This window comes from Equus caballus, chromosome 16, assembly GCF_041296265.1.
Source record: "Equus caballus isolate H_3958 breed thoroughbred chromosome 16, TB-T2T, whole genome shotgun sequence".
Classification (NCBI taxonomy): domain Eukaryota; kingdom Metazoa; phylum Chordata; class Mammalia; order Perissodactyla; family Equidae; genus Equus; species Equus caballus.
In genome coordinates, this window is record NC_091699.1 from 68,650,836 (window position 1) to 68,670,963 (window position 20,128).

Consider the following 20,128-nt stretch of genomic DNA (forward strand, 5'->3'; position numbering starts at 1 on the left):
ATCTGGGTGGGCCCAATGTAATCACAAAGTTCCTTTAAGTGAAAGAGGGAAGTAGAAGGAAAATCAGTGTCAGAGTGACCCAGTTGTGAAAAAAATTCGACTTATCATCGCTGGCTTTGAAGATGGAAGAGGCCATAAGCAATGAATGTGGGCAGCATCTAGAACCTGGAGAAGGCAAGAAAATAGATTCTCTCCTACAGCCTCCAGAATGAACGTGGCTCTGCCATCACCTTGATTTTAGCCCCTTGAGACCTGTTTCAGAACTGTAAGATAATAAATTTGTGTGGTTTCAGGCCACCAAGTTTGTGGTAATTTGTTACAACAGCAATAGGAAACTAATACAAGCTCTCACTTCGAAGTCACACAGCTGAGAAGGCCTATGGTAGTTGCTTCAACAACTTCCAAGGAACTTTTGCTGCCTTTTCAGTTAGAATAATTCAAGTCTTTCTGCTTACACCATCCGATATGGCCAGTTCCTTTAGATTGGGGGTAAGACATTCAAACATTGGGACAGTAGGTAATATAAATGAGAGAACTGGATGAGTACAAGAAACGGAGAATTGGTGAAGACTGAGGCGAACCTGATAATGCATGCACCATCTAAAGCTGTGCTGTCCAAGGGATGTTTCTCCAGTGATGGGAGCCTTCTATGTCTGCAATGTCCAATATGATAGCCACACACGTGTTACTAAATACTTGAAAACTGTTGGTGTGAACGAGAAGCTGAATTTTTAGTTATATTTAATATTCATTAATTTAAATATAAACATAAAGTATTCACACATGATTAGTGGCTATTAGACAACACAGATCTAAAGCATGCAGAAATAAAGGTCCTAATGTGTTCAGATCTGATTTTTCAAGAGGAACCAAAAAAATTTACGTTTCTACGTGAAATATCAGAATTTTACAAAGTGACTCAAATTTTAACTTTTTTAAAAACAGCTTTATTGAGGTATAACTGATTCAAAAGAATTGCACATATTTACTGTATACAATTTGATGAGTTTAGACATATGCATACACCTGTGAAACCATCACCACGATCAAGGTAATAGACATATCCATCACCTCCAAAAGTTTCCTTGTGTCCCTTTGTTTTTTGTTTTGTAGTAGTAACACTTAACGAAAGATCTACACTCTTCACAAATTTTTAAGCGCATGATACAGTACTGTTGACTGGCGGCAGCTCAAATTTTCTTTTAAGCAATATATAGGCAGAAGATATTGACAGACTGTATCCCACCAGCAGACCAGTGTTCTCTCTGCTCCAGATTTAAACAATCTTTCGTAGTCTCAGACCAGGCTCCATATTCTGCAATTACCTCTGCGAGGCACATTCCCCAGAGAGGGAGAGACCAGAGAGACCATACGGGGGATACAGATGTCCTGTAAGCTCAAGACACAGGCTTCTAACCTTCTTCTCACTGTCATCATCTTCGAAGTTCTTTCATGGTCTCTGATCACAGGATCTACCACAAACCAAGATTTTGAACTCCATGAGACTAGAGACCAAATCTTATACTTTTTTGAAGCTCTCATTAATGCCTGGAGTAGTGATTCCATTTTCAAAGACTCTCGATATTTGTTGTTACTGTTTCAGAGAAGGAAATCTTATCATAGGCATGTTCTATTTAGAGCAAAATTAGTGCATAAAATTCCAGATTTACAACAGATAAATCAGTAGGTGATTTTATGTCTACCTAGAGAATTCTTTTAATGGCGGCTTTCTCTACCATATTTAAGATATAATCCTAAAAACAAAAAGTAATACTGTATGCAATTATTTGTGGACATGTCAATTGCACCAAGCAGTGATGCTGTCTGACATAAATTGGTATTCTCAAAACGAGTATCAATGAGACAGAAACATATCTGACAATCAAGCCTTCTATCAGAACCAAAAAAATTTTTCAAATTTTAGGTAAAAAATTAAACTTATTTAACACAACACCATTATTTCCAGACATATTGATCATTTAGTAGCAACATAATTCTACAGAAAGGGAATCCCAAAATACAGTCCAAATCAAGTTAATTAAATCAAGTTAATCAAAAAGTAATAGCCCATTTTAAAAATGGGCAAAGGACTTGAATAGATATTTCTTCAAAGAAGAGATACCAATGGCCAATAAGCACACAAAAGATGCTCAACATCATTAGCCATTAGGGAAATAAAATTAAAACTACAATGAGATACCACTTCACATCCATTAGGAAAATAACAAGTGTTGGCAAAGATGCGGAGAAATGGAACCCTTGTGCATTGCTAGTGCGAATGTGAAACAGTGCAGCCTCTGTGGAAAACAGTTTGGCCGTTCCTCAAAAAGTTAAACATGGAATTACCATACGACCCAGCAATGCCACTGCTAGGTATATGCCCAAAAGAATTAAAAGCAGAGTCTCAAACAGATGTGTACGACAACGTTCGTTGCAGCATATTCACAATAGCCAAAAGGTGGAAACAACCCACGTGTCCATCAACAGATGAATAAATAAACAAAATGTGGTATATACATCCAATAGAATATTATTCAGCCTTAAAAAGGAGTGAAATTCTGATACATGCTACAACATAGATGAACCTTGAAAACATTATGCTAAGTGAAATTAACCAGACACAGAAGAATAAGTATTATGTGATTCCACTTATATGCATATCTTAGTTCAGGCTACTTTAACAAAATACCATAGACTGAGTGACTTTAACACTAATTTATTTCCCATAGTTCTGGAGGTTGGGAACACCGAGATCAGAGTGGCAACATGGTCAGGTTCTGGTGAGAACCCTCTTCCTGGTTGGCAGATTGCTGTTTTCTTGCTTCTTACCATGTCTTCACATGGTGGAAAGAGAGATCGTCTCTCTCGTGTCTCTTCTCATAAGAGCATTAATCCCATTCATGAAGGCTTCATCCTCATGACTGGACTACCTCCTAAAGGCCCCATATCCCAATACTAGCACACTGGGGATCAGGGCTTCAACATATGAATGGGAGGAAGACACAAACATTCAGTCCATAGCACTGTGGTACCTAGAATAATCAAATTCATCAAGACAGAAAGTAGAATAGAGGTTACCAAGAGCTAGGGAGAGAAGGGAGTGAGGAGTTATTGTTAAATGGGTATAGAGTTTCTGATGGGGATAATAAAAAAGTTCTAGAAATGGATAGTAGTGATGGCTGTACACATTGTGAATGTATTTAATGCCACTGAATTGAACACATAAGAATGGTTAAAATGGTAAATTTTGTGTTATGTATATTTTACTATAACAAAAAAAAAACTAACTGCTTCTTTAATTCTCTCGACCACTGTTGCCCATCCACTCCCAATTAATGCTAATAACTGAGAGGTATTGGACACATACAATTAAACAGATTTCTGAGTTCTGAAGTAGCATACAAAGTTGTCATCACAGTAATTACATTATGTTGTCACTGGCATTATAGTGTATGAAAACACAGGATTTAAATAACAAGACAAGTCATGGAAAACTACATTATTCCTTGCATTGGTAAGAGACAGTCAAAATTTTACAAGTCTAAGAAGTAGGAAAGAACGTTATTTAATCATTTAAAGAAAGTCTGCAAATTTGGCCCCAGGAAAACTCATAGGGATTTGAAGCCTGCTTTAAATCTCAGCACAAACCTCAAATATATGACTGAGGTCATGCAACAGTTCATGAATACAATAGCACTTATAGAAACCATGTCCATATTGAAGTCCAACAGAAAAAAAGGTAAATCTTAATCATGCACCACAATTTTGCTTCAAAAAGAGCTCTAAGGAGCAGATGTTTTCATTAAGTTGGTCTATCACAGACCTCTTCCAGAAAACCCTAGCTAAAGAAATGCCAGAAGACCCTCGTTACAAGGCAGTTTCAATACCCAAGGTGGTTCCCCTCTATTGACTGCAAGAGCAGAAGTGTTCTCACAAAGTTCTGGAAGGCTCTACCTGAGTTATGCTGGGTCTAAAAAAACAAAGACAAAAGTCACAATTTCTTTGGATTTATTCCAGCAACTTAAATTTTGATGGGAATAGCCACTTGTTGGATTGGCCTGATCAGAGGAAAACTGATTTTAGTGGGTCAGTGTTCACCCTGCAAGGTCCCTCCCAGTTCTGGCATATTTTAATTCTATTATTGCAAAAATTGCTGAAATAGCCAGCTCTTCCTATCTAAAGACTATTAATTTGGGGACCACAAGTACCCACAGTCTTGAGTTCATGATTATTGCCTACCTTACTGCTTAATAAGACTTTAGCAATTGTCAATTAAGCTTTAATGATAGTATTAAAATGCAAACCAAGATAGTTCATATACTTTTCTATGACTTGGAAACAGAATTTTTGTTCCACAGAACCAAATCTATTAAAACAGACTTCAAGCATTAATGGACTATGGAACAAAATCTATTAAAGCAGTCTTTATGCATAAATCAAAACAGAATAATTTGCATGAAACTGATAATAATTAACTGATACTTGCATAGGGCTTTAAAATTTACAAAGTGTTTGAACAGATATTTCCTTGTTTAATCCTCATTAATCTGTTGTTTTGTGCACTGGAAGCTGAATATTCAAATTTCCCATTATACAATCTAAAACCAAAACATAATGCAAATAGTGGTGGCTCTAAGAGCAAGCTGGAAACTACCTTAAATTTATGAAAGAAACCTTCTCACAATTATTTTTCTTGATAAAACCAGCGACAATTTTCTTGGGACTACAACTATAATGTTTAAAAGCTTCTCGAGTCTAAATTACGTGTCTGAGCCATTCAACACATTACATCATGTGGGCAAGTGAAGTTCAAGCACAAAGATAAAAATTAATAAGTAGCTATAAGACTAGTCAACCCCTTAATCGTCACAGAAAGACAAACAAGACAGCAAGGCTGAAATCTGCTATTCAAAATAAGTGTGAGTTAACCTTAAACTATTTTTAGAAGAATTTTAATTTTTAACATTAGTTTGTTCTTATGTTTACATTTTGAGGACTTCGTGCATTTCAAACATTTGACAGTGATAAATAAAATATTTTAAAGGAATGTTTCAAAATATGGCACATTCAAAAATGAGATAAGCAGCTCCAGGGAGTAAATGGTACAGAAACATTCAATAATGAGCAGGACATCAGAAGGGCCTGTGGTTCTCTGCATACATAAGTAGACAGAAGATTCCAGAAATTTGGCTCCTGTTGGGGAACAGATTGATGTTAGACCCCCACACTCTTGAAAGAAGGGAGAACAGATGCTGCCAACCATTGCCTGTGACTGCTACTGATATGGGTCTCATACCTAAAGATGCAGGTGAACATACATACCCTCTTGCAACAAGAGGCGGAGCTAAACCACCCCCTGACTTGGTGACTCATTCTATAATAGGCCCATCATCCTGAGGGACAAGAGTCAGGAACCATCAATTTGAGACATGGTTCTGGATCAAAGGTCCAAGGGGTGCCAAGTAGGAGGCAGGTGGGTACAAGCTCAAAACAGCTAAACAGGGAGAAATGAGTACAGAGAAAGAGAGAACCTTCAATACATGATGAGCCTACAAATCCTTAAGACCAAAAGACACAAAAGAAACTATAGTAAGAAAGACAGTCCATAAATCAGAATACGGATTTGTGCTAATCAAATTGCTTGGTACATTCAAAGAGATAAATAAAGGAATAATACCTATAAAAATAAACTAGAAATTCTAAAGCCAAAGCAGTAATAAAATAAGAACAGACAATGGTAAACAAAATTTAGTAAAATTAAACTTAAAAGCATTGAAATTAAAGAACAATAAATTGACAAGATGAAGCCCTAGCTGGACCCAAAGAGAAAAAGGAATTAGTAAATTGGAAGGCAGTCTAAAGAATTCACTCAGAAAGCAGCACAGAGAGACAAAGGAATTTAAAGATATGTATATCTATATAGACAGAATAAGAGAAAGAAACATATAGACAGAATAAGAGAAAGAAACACAGAGAGACAGGGAGAGGCACAAACAAATGCCTAATCCTAGTGCCATAAGAACAGAATAAAGGCAACGATGGTGGGGAAGTAATGTTCTCAAAGAGAACTGCTCAGATTTCTCAGAATTGCAAGGATATAAACAAGAATATGGCAATAAATTTTTAAAGTTAGATAAAAGGGATAATTTTCTAGAACAGTATAAAAATATCAAAATTGGCTCAAGAAAAAATGAAATTCCTAAATAAACAGCCATTAAAAAAAATTGAATTAGGGCCGGCCTGTTGGCGTGGTGTTTAAGTTCATGTACTCCACTTCAGCAGCCCAGGGTTTGGATCCTGGGCAGGGACCCATGTACCACTTATCAAGCTATGCTGTGGCAGGCATCCCACCTATAAAGTAGAAGAAGATGGGCACAGATGGTAGCTCAGGGCCAATCTTCCCCAGCAAAAAGAGGAGGATTGGCAGCAGATGTTAGCTCAGGGCTAATCTTTCTCAAAAAGAAAAAAAAATTGAATTAACTTTTTAAAATCTTACCAAAAGAGGACCCTAATCCTCCACAATTTTACCAACACATTTAGCTCATCTTCAAAGAACAGATAACTTCTCTTATACAAAATGATAAGTTAATATAAAGACTGTTATTAAGCTTTAGTAATTAAAATGGTTTAGTATTCATGTCGGAATGGAAAAATGTACCAATGAAACAAAAAGACCTCAAAAATAGATACATCTGCATATTGAAACTTGGTATACGACACAGATGTCCCTATAAATCAGTAGAGAAAGGGTAGGCTAATTAATAAATGTTCTGGGGTAATAACTATGGAAACAACTAGTTACCCATATGGGGAAAAAAATGAGATCTCTACCTTATATCATACACAACAATACATTTCAGGTGTATTAAACAGCAAAATGGAAAAATAATTTTAAAATCAAAACTTTCAGAAGTGAATACAGGAAAATATTTTTATGATGTTGGATAGAGTACAAATCGTTAGAGGTAAAATTGATTTTAAAAATCCACCAAGTTATAACTTACAGTATCTGTCTCAAACAGCATCATAAAAAAAGTTAAAACATGAGTCATAGACTGGGAGAAGATAACATGTAACCAAAAAGTGATCAATATCCAAAATATCATAGGAAGTCCTCTAAATCAATAAGAAAAAGACAAACGACCCAGCAAAAAAGGATATGAACAGACAACTTACAGAGAATCACATATTTGAAAGGATGCTCAGGCTCACTAGTAGGGAAGGCAATACAAATTAAGACATCAAGGTAAAACCATTTCACACCAACAAACCAGCAGAGAGTAACAAGTCTGAAAATACTAGGTGTTGGAGAGCAAGAAGAACAGGAATTCTCATGCACACTGCTGGTAGAAGGGGAAATAGCAAAATGACTTGACAAGTCATTTGGCAACATCCAGTAAAACTAAAGATGTGATTACCCTTATCAAACATCCCTAGATATATGCACTGAAACTCTAGTACATATGCACAAGAAGAGACAGAAAGATGAGTGAGTAAGCATGCACACACATTTGTACACACACTTTCCAACCCATTCCACACTCGGTCCCTGAAGTTCAGTTGTTCTATACATAGATACATCGACGTTCATTGCAATGTGGCTTGTAAAAGCAAAAAAAATTTAAAGCAAAAAAAAATTTGAGATAGAAACCATCTAAATATCCATACTTGGGGGCCAGCCCCATGGCGGAGTGGTTAAGTTCGTGCACTCTGCTTTGGCGGCCCTGGGTTTCACCAGTTAGGATCCTGGGCACAGACATGGCACCACTCGTTATGTTAGGCCACGCTGAGGCGGCATCCCACATGCCACAACTAGAAGGACCCACAACTAAATATACAACTATGTACTGGGGGATTTAGGGAGAAAAAGCAGAAGTGAAAAAAAAGAAGATTGGCAACAGTAGTTAGTTCAGGTGCCAATCTAAAAAATAAATAAATATCCATACTTCGAAAATGGACAAACGAGTCATTGTTCAGTAATAATGCAGAATACTACAGAGCAGTTTAAATGAATGAGCAAGAACTAAGAGTGTTGTAATACACAAATCTGGAAAATAAAGTTGAGAGAGAAATCTAGTTTCAGAATTTCACATACAGTTTGATTTCATATGTTTAAAAACAGAGAAAACAATAATATTTTGTATGGATACATATATTAGTAATGAAAGTTGCCCAAAAGCAAACAATCAGCTTAAGCAGTGTCTATCTCTGGGAAGTGGGCAGAGAGTAATGAGATTAAGGGGGGGCACAACATCTATTTCTTAAAAGAAAAGAACTAAAGTAAATGTGGAAGATATTGATTAGAATTGAGCTGTTGATACAAGCCTATTTGTTATGTACTTGTAAACGTATTTGAATATTTTCTAATAAAAATCTATTTTCCAATAATTTTTATCAGAAAACTCCAAAAGAAAGCTAATTGACTAAAAGTCACTTGATTGAAAGAAAAGAAAACTCTTAGATTCACAAGTTGTAGCAATAAAAATTGTTAGAACTTTCTGGGCAAGTGCCATTTTTTAAATAAAAATAATAAGATTTTATAATAAATTAATAGAGTCTGTGTTAGTGAAAAATGACTATGGATGACCCTGAGCATCAAACTAGAAAATGCTGAGGTGAGGCACAAAAGAAGATACTATTTTCTTAGAAATGTAATCAATAAATTTGTGCAGCCAGCTATAAAAACTGACAAGTGTCACTACATAATTTCCAGGTTGTATTTTATATTCCTTCAATAGAAATCATTCTTCGTCTTTGAAATGTGTTCCAACATTTATGGGACCACAGAAAGAACACATAACTGGTCCTCCCCAAGCCTAAGCCCTGGATCTGCTGAGTGTCAGTCCCGGTCTTACCTAGTCCCATCCAGGCACAGGGGCTCTTCAAGAGCTGCCCAGTCCTGAGTCAGTTCGAACCAAGGTTTCCAGGGTATTGATAGGCTAAAAACCATCTTCCGATGGGCTCTAAGTTTTATCTTACTGCCCTAAACAATCTGGCTTCCCAGTTCACTCCACACTTTGTCCCTAAAGTTCAGCTCTTCCATATGCACATCCCAACCCCACTCAGTCCAGGAGCAGGAGCTTCGCGTGCATGCCGGCACTGGTGGCTATTTTTCCAGCCCTACTCTCCTAACGGCAAAGGCTCCCAGCCTTCTTACTCCAATGGTGATGTTTCTGATTCTCATCCCAATGTTGACACTTACACGGAGGCGCCTCCAGGATTTGCCACTCCTCCCTCTGCATTCCAGTTCTTACTTTTTTGCCTTAGCCTGGTCCTCTGTTTCAGAGACTTCCCATGGTCTTAAGTAAACTTTCCTCTCTTGCCTCCCACCCTTTGGACACTCCTACTCCAGTCCTTCCCATGCTGTAGCCCCTCAGCAATACCTCAAGCTGTGGTTACAGTTCATATGGTGCCTGGCAGAGGGCAGCATTGAGGACCTCCCTGTCCACCAAAATTTAGGTGACAGGGACCTGTGACTAACCTCCATTCTGGTTTCCTAATTACCTCTCCAATTTCCTTCTCTGCAGTAAAAGCCCTACACTGCAATAATAATAATAATAGCTACTTATATCTGGCAAGGCTGAGTCAGGAAAACAGAAGCTACTCTCTGTATTCCAGGTAAAAGTATTTTAATACAGGGATTTAGAGGCTTACACGCCTGTTGGAAGAGCCAGGGGAGAGAAGGGTGGGGAAGCCACCACCAACCATCTTGGCCTGAAGCATTGATGTGGTTGATTCTTTAGGGCTCACTGGAAAGCTCTGGGAATCTCTCTGTCCATGATTCCAGCTACAACTGCCTCCAAAGAACAGGTTCTCCTTCTCTTACCTTCCAAATCTCATACAAGTGTTTCTGCAGGAAACACCCTAACCCAGATCTAGAAAGAGAAGGTGAGTGTGGGCAGTCCAGTCCCCAGCTTCTCCTCTGACATGCAGAGACCTTGAAAGGGGGTAGTATCAATGCCGATTTGACAGCAGACAAACCAGCACACTAACCATTTACCGAATGATTGGAATGTACCAGACACTGTGCTAAATTATACCATCTAATTCTCACAGTAAATCTATGACATGTGCACTTTTTCTATTAATAGAAGTAGAAGCAAAATTCAGAAAGGTGAAGGAACGTGCCCAAGGTTACATAGCTAAAAATGGCTCAATTAAGATTTGAACCTGGGTCACCTGACTACAAAATCCCATCACTTAACCACCATGTTATATTTCCCTGAACCCTATCCTTTTGGTTAGAACCCTTCAAATGAACTAATCCTTGTTAGAATCGTCCACCCCTAGTTGGAGACTGACCCTATATCTTCAGCCTCTGGTTGGGATCTGATTTCAAACTGGATAAATCTTCCAGAAACAAGGTGGTACCTCCCAATTGATCCGGTTTTCCTGCTGCCTTAAGTTTTCTAGAACTAAGGCTTTCTGGGACCAAGACATGCAAACCAAGACATGCATTGGCTACCTTCCTTTGGCCACTGAGATCCAGACCATGGGCCCCTTCTCTCAAGGCCAACTCTATTTCCACACTAGCTCCCCTAGACTTGGGCTTTCTCCTTTTCTCACTTCCTACCCTTTCCTCCTAGCCCAAGCTCCCAGCATCCTTCAAGGCCAAACAATACATATTAAAACACTGCAAGATTCCAGTGAGCCAATCCTGTTGCTATACTCTGTCTCTAATTGGAACTCCTGACGCTCCCTACCACAAATGTAGCAATAAACACCCTTCCCAATTGGAGTTAGAAAACAGGCCTAACATGAAACAAAAATTTTCAGTAGCCATTATTGTCTGCAGGAAAATATAGACACTCTCAATTAAGGCATTCAGAGCCATTCCCAAATGCTTCAAACCTATTTCTCTAGTCTTACAGACCATTATTTCCCTAAATATATCTTTTATCCTGTCAAAACTCATCTAGTTACCATTTCTCTAAAAGAAGCTGTGTGGACCTGCCTCTATACCTTTATTCAAGCTGTTCTTCCATTTGGAATGCCCTTTTTACTCCCCAGTCACCCCTGGCAAATTACAGCCTATTTCTCAAGGCACATTTCAGTAGGTACCTAACAAAAATTATACTTCTCAATAACAAACATCACACAGTGCTTGGATCCTGGCTATTTGGGTGAGCATACTGAATCTTCTATTGAACTGAAAATCATTGAGTACAAGGATTATTCATCTTAATGACGTCCCTCGCCCACCTATTTACAGACACCTACAGTGGTCTAAGACATGATAGACAATCAATAAAAAAACTTTCAAATTTAATTTAGGATTGAAAGAAGGTCAAGAAAACTGTTAACTAATAAATTGGAATGTTTTCTGTTTTCTCAAATTGAAAAAGACATATTCTATACAATAATTTCCAGCTATACAAAACACAGACTTTAGATGATGTAAGTATAAGGAAATATAATAAGAAAACACCAAAGAGAAAATGACTGGAGGGAAAAATCTAATCTCCAATTACCAGTGGATTTTAACTATTGTTCCATCCCAAGGCTGCAGACCATGAGGAATCAGTAAGGTTACAGATTCTGACTATTTATCCAATTATGTCCCATTTCCATCAGTTATTTTCAGCCCATTAAAACACTTATTCAAACTTTTGGGGTTTCACTTACCTCCTTATCTAAAAGTATTTCCTTCAATATGTTAAATTGGTAACAGAAGCTTTTGCTGAATCCTTGCCAAAACACACTAAAGGACTGAGAGGAGAGCAAATATATCTCCCGCATCATTCAAGTACAGGAATACCAAACATCTAGAGAGAATGATAGCCTAGTAATATAAGAGGTATTGAAGATTGAAGACACTGGGAAGTCCTAAGGCACTGATATTAAAGATTGTGTAGCAAGGAATCTTTGTTTTTCACTGAAGGGAAAAATTCAGACTATAGGCACGAAGGTACCTCCATCCCTATGGAGGTAGACACTAATGGGACCAGGTTAATAAAATTAAAACCCAGCGAGGGCTGGGTAGGAGTGGAGCTGAGATAGGAAAGCTGAATATTAAAGTTTCCACTACATCAGAGGCAATTGTTTGTAAGCCAAGAGGTGAAGGCAGAAACTACAGAACCTAAGCTAACAGTTTTCAGGCATAATCCAAAGGTCTGGAAGCCAAACTTTGAAGACAGAGGTGATAAGAGTGTTCAGTGTCAGGCATCAGAAGTCAGGCATCTGAAACACAAAAAGTTCAAAGCACAGGTGAGCAGGACAACAGGGTTTCAAGAGCCAAGGCAGACATAAATAGAGAATTCTGAATCTCATGTTGATCAAGACATTGTCCCCAAGAATAAACATGAAAGAGTCTGATTTGTGAAATCAACATGATTTATTTCTGAAACCGATAACCTTTTGACTTCCTCTATGCATTTTACAAATTGTGAATTGTTCTGAGTTCACAGGTAAATGAAGGAAGTGATTAAACTGGCTGGGGCCTAGAATCATTCTGGATACAGATGAGTTCTGTTGGCAGCTGGAACAGGATTAGATGAACTGGGTTTGGCAGATTGTGTTTTCCAAAGATGGCGACTACAGTATCTCATATCGAATATGCTCTTCTGTAACGTGACCTTGCCATTTCCCCATCAAGAAGTGAGGTCTCATTACCCTATCTGGGCTCGGCCGTAGTGGCATGTTTGCAGAATGTGGCAGAAGTGACACTCTGGAACTTTCGAGAGAGGATCATAAGAAGCCTTGCAGCTTCATCCCTGAACCTCTCAGAAGGTCACTCTTGGTCTACTCCCTCTGAGAACTGCTGCAGTGTCATCAGAGCTCTGTGCCACATGGAAAGGCCATGGCTATGTTCTCGGGAGGGCAGCCCCAGCTGAGCTCTCAGCAGTCAGCATCAACTCCCAGCCATGTGACATTCCAACTCATCTGAACCTTCAGATAAATGCAGCCTCAGCCTCTCATTGACTTCAGTTGCATGAGAGACCTCAAACTGAGCCCAGTTAACCCACAAAACTGTGAAAGATAATAATAAATTATTGTTTTAAGCCGTATGTTTTGAAGTAGCTTGTTACATAGCAATAGATAATCAGTACCCGGGTTTACAGATATGATTTTGAAAATTACTTGTATCTATAGCTAGTAATATTGGGGCCATGTCATTTACAATTATCACCTCTAGCAGACTCAGAAATTCACTCAGTTCCCCCCACCCCGCCTCCTTTGATGTTCTAAGGAAAAGTTTGGTGGAGGAAGAATTTGAAAGTTAAAACGAGATTTGGGATTATCCGGGGAGTTTGATTTGCGGTGTCTCCATAATGCCTATTGCTGCACATAACTGAGATTGGGCTAGAGCCTGGAACAATTAAAAATGTGGAACAGTCTATACTAAAAGGCCAGGATGGGGCCAGCCTGGTGGCAGAGTGGTTAAGTTCATATGCTCCACTTCAGTGCCCAGAGTTCATGGGCTCTGATCCCGGGCACAGACCTACACAATGCTCATCAAGCCAAGCTATGGTGGCATCCCACATACAAAATAGAGGATGATTGGCTCAGAAGTTAGCTCAGTGACAATCTTCTGCAGCAAAAAAAAAAAAAGAAAGACCAGGATGCAGAGCAAGCATTGGAGATAATTGAGCAATTACTGAACACCTTAGAGAATCCACATCCTGGTGATAATTGGCATTCGCAGGGGGAAATTTTCCGAAGACATAAATGAGACCTTTCTCAAACAATTAATACCAGTGACTGTGCTGCTTGTTATGTTGTTGCATTTCCTCCTGAAATATTACAGGCGCCAAGCTATTTCACTTACCTCCAAAGCTTCAATTGCTCCATCCCTGGTATTGCAGGGACATATGCAGAACGTAAAGCGATTCTCAGTTTACAGTCAGTTCTCACTTATCCAGGGCTTACGGCATTACGGTTCAGTCCATTAGAGCTCTGCTTAAATATTGGCTTCACTGACATTGGGGCACATCTGGAAATTCAATCTGTTTAATTATCATTTTGCTAACATTGCAACTAAGTTCTTTGAAATCTAAATATTCAGTTACCTCCCATGAAGGTTTGGGCTAGATGGAAAAGGGAAAAAGGAAATATTTATAGATTGCCTTTTGTGTATCCATTGATTTACATACATTATCTAATTTAATCCTTGCAGCAACTCTATGAGGTATTGTTATCTTTTTTTTATAGAAAAAGAAACTGAGGCTCAGAGAGGTTAACTTAGGTTAGTTTCCTTTTCCTATTTTGCTGCTTAAAGTTAGAATTAGGAGTGTACATTCCAGAATCAAACAGATTGGAATTAATCCTCTGTTTTCATCATGAAATGTTTCCATTAGAATTGGTTTTCTAATGTAGAGTTCATCTTTGTTTTCATACATCGCAGTTTCTATATGATTTAGCTTTCAGGAAAGTTACATTTTCTTTAAATGAGCTAGCTTCTACTTTCTTTAACTCACAACTTCACCTACCCAGTAGATACCTAGGCTTAGAGGTGAAATGGGCAACCACTTGACTCAAACAGTAGCCCCATCATACACCGAAACAGAATGAGAAGTGGAAAGAACACAACAAGTCTTCTTTTTTTTTTTTCCAGGAAGATTAGCCCTGAGCTAACATCTGCTGCCAATCCTCCTCTTTTTGCTGAGGAAGACTGACCCTGAGCTAACATCCGTGCCCATCTTCCTCCACTTTTTTACATGTGGGATGCCAACCACAGCATGGCTTGCCAAGCAGTGCCATGTCCACACCCAGGATCCGAACCATCGACCCCTGGGCCGCAGAAGTGGAACGTGTGAACTTAACCGCTGCGCCACCGGGCCGGCCCCACAACAAGTCATTTTAAAAAGTACAGTGACCACACGACCTAGAATTTTTTGACAGTTTTCTCCATGTTCTCAAAACTACAATTCTACCAGTCAGTGTATCCTGACTTTTATTTGGAAAACATGGCTACCTTCTGTATAAAGAGGAAAAGTAGCCCAAGAATAACAGCACTGACTATTAGGGGTTATTTGGTGGCACTGATTAAAGCACGCATGCTGTCAGTACAGCCTTTTGCCAGATATGGGCCTTTAACATGGCTACACAGATCCCTGCCAACACTGCTTCATATTTTACATGCAACACAGGATGGAAATATAAATGGCCTGCAACGCAACTTGCAATTTCTACCTACTAAGAAACTTTGCAGTGGTTACTTCTCCATTAACTAAGATTCCTTAACTCCAGGCAGATGGTTCTAATTCTCTTTCAGTAGAATGTTCCTTGCCTGGTTCTCAACTGACAGCTGGAATTAAACAAAGAATTGAGTTTCATTCCACAGTATGACAATCTTATGGGAACACTAAGAGGTAAATAAAAACTAGTCTACAATCTCTCATATAATGAAATCATAAAAGCATTTGCCAGAATCACATAAGATCCAACAATAGAATACAGAGTGTTGTAAATCAGGGAGCACACAGACTATGCTGAAGATTAAGTAATGCACAAATTAACGTCAGCAGTAATCCTTAAGGAAGACATTTTACTGGGGTAATATCGATCTTAGCAGACACAAGGAGGAGGAGAAGAAACTAAGGCAAAGATCAAGCCAGAATCTCTAGCAAATATTTACAATTTCTAAAATGTAAGGTAAAGGAACACAATATTAGACCTAACCTCTTTTAATTAAATGAAAGTGTGAAGAAATTAAAATTGTCTGTAACTGATAACTAATCAGCTAGAATTGTATGTCAACCCACAAAGACAAATAAAAAACCAAGTGAAGACAGCAGATTATTTGATTTTGACAATAAAGTAAATATAAAATGTTTGAAAAACCTGGAAAAGCCATTTAGAAAATAAGATCCACTGAGGAAAAATTATCAGGAAAATGTCTAGATACATGGTAGATTGAGCTGATATGGGCTACCTTTCCATTACAAACTGTGCAAGTTTGAGACATGGGTGAAAATAATTAGCTCTACCTGACAGTCCAACAGCCTGGGGTGGTATTGGACCCACATATAGGCTCTAGGAGCTGAGTGGCCTAAATGGAGTTCAAGTTGGGGGCAGTGATGCTAGAAGTGGGAACCCTACTGGGAACCAGAAACTAGTCCCAGGCACCGAGTCCATGAAATAGAACCTAGAAAGACTGTCCCCATGGAAGGAAAAATGTCAAGGAAATTTGCCTTCTGGATGGGAAAAAAGAAAGTCTCCTGAAAAAAATTTAAAACTCAGGCTTGCCCTACTTGCAGGGGTAGAGTCCAGAAATAATACCATATGAGAGATAATAATAAATTGTTGTTTTAAGCCACAGCTTTTGGAGTAGCTTGTTATATAGCAATAGATAATCAGTACCTGGAGTTATGGGGATGATTTTGCACTCCCTTCATGGGGTAGGAATTTTGAGCAAAGAAATTATCACAAGAAAACTTGTCTGGAACAGATGAAAGAGCTGAAGCATTGACAGAAGAAAACAAAATACCTTCGGAAGGATGCTGCCGACTCATTGCAACTCATACACTTCAGTGCCTGACACTAAAAAAAAAATCAATCTCTTCTCTTTCAGGGTATCTACAGACAGAAAACAGAACAAAATACACATTTTCATTCAGACAAAAAGAATTTTTGCAAAGATTCACCAAGAAATAAACTCACCCAAACAAGCAAAGTCAAGCAAAAGAAAGGGACTCAAATCCTATTACGGGTTCATTTATTTGAGCCAGTTAAGACTTACCAGAGCACCAGGCTCCAAAAACAGACGTGGATGAGGCAGCCTCACGTGGGAAGCAGCTTCCCTGATAAGATTTTGTGTTAACTCATGGCCACATCCATTTTTTTAAAATTTGTAACAGAAACTCACATTCATTTATAGCAGTGGAAAAATAATAACTAAATCCTTAGTAAACAGGTTTATCACTGAAAAGAGAGAATAAACTTATTGTATTAGAAAATAGGAAATTATTCAAATCTGGACTCTGCCAGGAATAAGTAATATGATATTGAGCCAGACGTTTCACTTCTCTGCTCCTTGGAGTCTTTGTTTGTGATAATAAAAGGAGGCAACCAGATGGTCCCTCGGGTCCATTCCTGCATTCATATTCTAAGAGTTTATGACAATTTGGACTTAAGACAAGGAGCCACTAAAACTTCAAAGTCAAGAAACTAAATTGGAGAAAAACTAGAGACCTATAAAGTCTACCTGCCATGGTAGACTGAAGTTACACAATTTCAGAGAATAGTAAAATCATGCTTGCCTCAAAAATCTCCACTTGAGGGGTTTTGTTGTGGGAACTAATTTCTCACAGATGTAAACAAAAGGAAAATGTTAATTACAGTATTTATATGACGTTTAAGAAAAATTAGCAAATAGCAGCTTCATACATCACACCCCATTCCTTCAAAGTTCTATTTTAACTCTTTGTAAGAGATTATTGAAACAGTAGCCCCCTCCAACCAGTTCAAGTAAAATTTGCAATCTATTAGAAAAACACCTGCAGATCACGTGAAACCCAAGAGCAAGAAATAGAGCCAAGTCTCAGAAGGTGCTGGAACTGGAACATCATGACTTGAGGTTCTTCTTCTTGATCCTCTGGGGCTGTATTAGAGATTATTCTGGAAGTGACTGGTAGACTGCAATTTAATTCTGGCACTAACTTTCTGGAATTAGCACAGACTCCACAAGTTAAGGGCTCAGTCTTTCAGAAGACTACCCTCACCTCAATGCCAGCCAGACATCATGGGTCCCCAGGCCACTTGCACCTCTGACTAGCTAGCTCTAAATTTAGGGGTTCCCACAAATCTCTCAGGCTTGATAACTTGCTAGACTGAATCACAGACCTCAGGAAAGTGCTATACTTATGATTACAATCTTATTGCAAAGTATACAGATCAGGATGAGTCAAATGAAGAGACACAAAGGCCAAGGTCTGGGAGGGTTCTGAATGCAGAGCTTCCATGCCCTCTTCCCGTGGAATCAGGACAGGTGATCCACCTGGCACATTGATGTATTCATCTACCAGGAGGCTCCACTGAGTTTCAGGGTCCAGAGTGTTTTTGGGGTTCCATTACATAGGCATTATTGTGTAAATCATTGGCCATGTGATTGAACTCAATCTCCAACCCTTCTCCTCTTCCTAGAGGTCAGACTGGCTCAAAGTCCCAACTCTCTAAAATTGTAGTTGGTCTTTCTGGTGGCCAGCCCTCATGCTGAAGCTATTTAGAGGCTGACCTTGAGTCATCTCATAGCATAAATTCAGGTGTGATCCACGGGGCTCATGAGTAGCAAAGACACTTCTGTCACTTGGGAAGTCCAAGAGTTTTAGAAGCTTTGTGCCAGGAACCTGGAACAAAGAACAGACAAATCCTTTATTATACAACATAGCTCATTTCAGATTCTCTCTGTGTAGTCTTTTTTAATCTTCTTTCTCTGCACACAGGCATTCCTGGCTTCAAGATGCTGGTAGATCACAGCTGTCCCAGCTGCAGAGCTCCAGTTTGATACGAACATTCAGCTTTAACATCCAACTCCAACTAACTAACACCCCTGGGTTACCATTTTAAATCTCTAGGGGAGAAAAATCCAAATGCACCGGCTTGAGTCAAGAGTCCATTGGTCTAAAAAGCTGTGATCAGAGGGGGGCGAAGTCATAGGCTGCTGCTTCAAGGTAGGCCTGACAATTCTCAGAGAAAAGAACATCGACTTGGAAGGCATCAGATAATATATCTAAATACAAGTTCTATGATTATGAAAAGCACAGGTGTGCAAAGCAAGGGCCTAGGAAATGTGAACAAAGATCTGCACAAAGAGAACCAAATGTAATCAAGCTCCAAGATTGTTGCCTGCCTTCCTACGCTCCCTTTGTAAAACAGGTATAGAAATAGTTCAGTTCAAGTGTATACATGTAGGATGTCATTAAGATGAATATTCACGGGACACAAACCCACATTGGATGTGTTCTTTCTTGTGTACAAATGGTTCTTTTTGGTTTAGAGAATCGTTGTAAATAGAGAGAGTAGTTTGCAGGGAATGGGAGAAAGAGAAATTCCATGTGGGAAGACTTTCAGGAATGAAAAAACGAAAAGCTAATAGAAGACTTATGTATAGGCTAACCAAACAGTACATATCTGAGCTAAAAGACAGAAAGATAAAGGCCTCTTTAGCTGCATGTGGGAAGCTAATTAAAGCTAGATTAAGAAAAATGAGAATGTGTCATAATGATGAAGGGATAACTCATGAACTCAAGTGCAGAAATGCAGTCTGGCCTCCAGATTGAAGGAACTGAGCCCGAGGCCTCAAAAGCCCTCACCGATTCTCTTTGTATGTTTTGCTTTCTCTCTCTCTCCCTATCTCTCTCTCCCACTGTCTCTCCCTCTCTCTCTCTCCCCTTCTCTGGTTTTCTCTCCAGCAATCCCATTTTGCTATTTCTCAGGCCACATAACTGTGCATGATGGCCAACTCACAACCCTAAATTGACTTTCCCTCCATCTGAAAGGCCAGATTAGAGAAAGTTAAACTCCCTTAGTTCTAGTTCTTTGGCTCCAGGAGACATTGTCTGATTGACCCACTCTGGTGGAGTCAGCAATGACTCAGAAGGCAAGGATCATGTAGCACAAACATGGTGCTGGGGCCATCTTTGTTGGTCAAGAAGACAGTTAAGGAGCCATTTGTGAGTTGAGAAGATGCCCCAGAAAGTGGCTCTGATATTACTCCATTTATTTAGTTTAGAGAAAAACAATAACTGCCTGAATAAATGACAACGTCTAAGCAGCATCTCTCCAGGCTACAGGATAGTTTCTCTGTTTAATATTTTTATAAATTATGTGAAGAGTGAATGCTCAAGATAAAAAAAAAAACCTCACATTTGCAGATAAGCAAAGATCTTTGGGGTATAAATAAGCCACTGAGATAGGGATAAAATGCCAACAGATGGACTTTGGTGAGTGTACGGGAAGGTAATAAACTCAGAGCAAAGGAAATACAAATTCTCTAGATCCATTGGTTCCAAGAAATTGAAGGAACATAATCTTGGATGCACTGAAGAGAATTTCCAATAAAGACCTGCAATATTCTTATGACCTAAAAGATTAATGGGAACTTTAACTTACTGAATAACTTCTAGGTCTCAAGTATTATTTACTCATTTACTAATGCAACAGAAGTAGAGAGAGAAAGGAAGGGAAA

General features: G+C 38.8%; 1 long non-coding RNA gene across 1 annotated transcript in view; it reads right to left on the minus strand.

Annotated features, from left to right (window-relative positions):
* Positions 1–4,936: 4,936 nt before the first annotated feature.
* LOC138918244 (uncharacterized) overlaps positions 4,937–20,128 on the minus strand; it is a 47,580-nt gene continuing 32,388 nt past the window's right edge. The window contains exons 3-6 of the long non-coding RNA XR_011427333.1: positions 18,176–18,287; positions 16,430–16,518; positions 11,626–12,180; positions 4,937–5,193 (exon numbers count right to left, since the gene is read on the minus strand). This is a non-coding gene — a long non-coding RNA (uncharacterized lncRNA). The remainder of the gene's footprint in view (positions 5,194–11,625; positions 12,181–16,429; positions 16,519–18,175; positions 18,288–20,128) is intronic.